Source organism: Sinocyclocheilus grahami, unplaced genomic scaffold (genome assembly GCF_001515645.1).
Source record: "Sinocyclocheilus grahami isolate Dianchi unplaced genomic scaffold, SAMN03320097.WGS_v1.1 scaffold1006.1, whole genome shotgun sequence".
Taxonomy (NCBI): domain Eukaryota; kingdom Metazoa; phylum Chordata; class Actinopteri; order Cypriniformes; family Cyprinidae; genus Sinocyclocheilus; species Sinocyclocheilus grahami.
The window spans coordinates 1,224-3,831 of record NW_015506185.1 but is presented as its reverse complement, the minus strand read 5'-3'; the positions used below and the strand labels follow the sequence as shown (position 1 = coordinate 3,831).

The 2,608-nt window shown below is 42.3% G+C and overlaps 1 long non-coding RNA gene across 1 annotated transcript in view; it reads right to left on the bottom strand.

Annotated features, from left to right (window-relative positions):
- Positions 1 to 1,966, bottom strand: part of LOC107565528 (uncharacterized) — a 3,956-nt gene extending 1,990 nt beyond the window's left edge. Inside the window, exons 1-2 of the long non-coding RNA XR_001606385.1 lie at positions 1,814 to 1,966; positions 1,299 to 1,458 (exon numbers count right to left, since the gene is read on the bottom strand). This is a non-coding gene — a long non-coding RNA (uncharacterized lncRNA). The remainder of the gene's footprint in view (positions 1 to 1,298; positions 1,459 to 1,813) is intronic.
- Between the last annotated feature and the right edge of the window lie 642 nt (positions 1,967 to 2,608).

The following is a 2,608-nucleotide window of genomic DNA, read 5'->3' as shown; positions in this document are numbered from 1 at the left end:
GTGTCTTCTCTCCACTAATGTAAGAATTCCAAAGGAAATTCCAAAATAGGGATTCCAAATGAGGATGTAAAAAGGAATCTAAGCCACCTGGTGAGCAAATTCTAAAAAGTGTACTTAGAGATCCCCAGTCAGACCGAGGTGACAGCACATCATGTATCCACACTGCTTGGGGTGATTATAAAGGTGCTTTCGCACCGGAGGAACCTTTTCATAGTTCTTAGGACTATTGGCAGTAGTTCCCGCTTTATGGCGTGTTCACACTGCAGGAACTAATTTAGTTCTAGGACCTCCATTTGGGGGAACTAAATTAGAGTTGTAGGAGATTTAGTCAGATTGCCATGCTCCTTCGATCACGTAATTGTGCGTTTACATAATATCTCTTTTATCATGAAACCCACAACACACCAAAACCAGCTCCGATTACAGCGTTCTCCATTCAGCGGTTGTTGATGTTTATAAATGCCATGAATAAAGACGTCACTGTCTGCCGCATTGGAGTTCCTGCTGCAAATGCAACCAGGAAAATGGCCAGAGGGAGAAATTGGTTTTCTAGGAACGACCATGCTGGCTAGTTCCTAGAACTACACGGTGCAAAAGCGCCTTAAGACACTGGCACGACTGGGTTTGAGGGCAGGTTATTGAGGAGGTTATCTAACTAGGGCTCGTCGAAGAGGCCTGGATGTGCATGTCCAGCATCATCGTAGTTTCAAAATCCAATCCTGGGTCTGTAGTGACTAAATGAACAATGGGCTTGTCCAAATACCCACTTGTGGTCTTTGCACTTGGCCACTTTTCTACTTACATGATGTTTTTCCTGTATTTGGCCCAAGTGTTCAAGTGAGCGTGGAGACCACAAGTGTGTTGAACTTTTCATTACCCAATGGGACACACTTAAAGTGTTGTAAAAATGTGTTTACAGAGCTTTGCTTTGATTTTCAATACTTTGCATTTTAAAACAAACTTCTAAATGGCTGTTCAGTAGTCCGTACAACAGATGACACAATTTAGTAATTGTGGTGCTTCTAATTAAGTGATAAAAAGCAGTAGCAAATGTTGTACAAAATAAACATACTGATCTTTGCACCAATAAAATGTGCAACACTTTGTTTTGCTACCAAATTACATGTACTATATAATTATTATTAATATTCTGCAAAGGTTTCCTAGACCTCTTGCGAGATCTCTGCAAAAAGTCTAAATTTATTTACAAAACATGATGTATGATGGGATACACTTAGCCTCGAATACCACTCCGGAGGATTTAGTGTGCGTTAAAACAGGAAGATAATTCTGCTCACCAACTCCAAGCCCTAATCACCTCCCAGAGAGATTGTCATCCATTTCTGAGAGCTCCTTCCCTGTCTTCAAACAATATACATCCAAAGTCGACATCTTCAGATTTCCAAGTGTGTTGCCAAGTTTGTCAGTTCTACCGGAATGTCCCTGCTTTGGCACAGTCTGATCAAAAAATTACAAATTGCAGGAATTTGTTTTGCCAGAATGTTCAGTAAGTCGTTACTGTGGATTTTTGATTCTAATTGATTGTAGATGTGGTGGTTCTTTGTAGCCTGCACTGAATTATAGTAACAGCAATTGCTAGGTAGATTAATGAAACTGTTGTGAATACTTGGCTTAATTAACAAATGTTAACAAGGCAGCCGAATGCAGTTGTGATAAAATTAGCCTAATTAGCTCAGGTTTTCAAGGATGCAGTATTTACAGATCAGACTGAACGTATTTGACCATGATAAATTATCACCGTTGGCCATTTCTGCAGGGAAGAGTGGTGGGTGGGTGGATGGATTTTACTTACCAAATCGGATCCATCTAAGAGATACAATCTGCTTTACTGATAACTTGGTGTTTCACAATGTAATAGTCTTGGTGTGCTACAAACCACTGAATCACCCTGGCATTTGTATACTTGTTCAGTCTCTAGAGCAGTGGTTCACAGCCATGTTCCTCGAGCATCTATCCTTTGTCTGACAAACACATTTCCGGTCTTCAGGTCTACTAATGAGTTGATTACCTGAATCAGGTGTGTTTGATTAAGGAGGCATGCAAAATTTACGTGTTAGGCTGGCCACACACTAGACGATTTTCAAATCCTAATCGATTTTAAAACCATGGGAGACCACAGACATGAAGACAGCTTCAACCGATTTTTAGCCTTATAATCCTCTGAATGCACACACTGGATGATTCTAGCAGACCGCGAGACGACACACTTGCCCTGCGTTCCATTCTGAAGGGCTCATCCCTATACCCTAATTCAGGGCTGTCCAAACTCGATCCTGGAGGGCCGGTGTCCTGCAGAGTTTAGCTCCAACCCAAATTAAAAACACCTGAACCAGCTAATCAAGCTCTTACTAGGCATAGCAACTTCCAGTCAGGTGTGTTGAGGCAAGTTGGAGCTAAACTCTGCAGGACACCGGCCCTCCAGGACCGAGTTTGGACAGCCCTCCCCTAATCCCTTCAAAGGGTTTACCCTCTGGAGTGAGCGCTTCGAAGGGTTGAAGGGTGTAGGGGACTAAACAACTGTTTCTTGAAGTACCCTTCAGCATCATCATCATGTGCCCACACGGAGGCGCCGTCATCATGCAAAGAA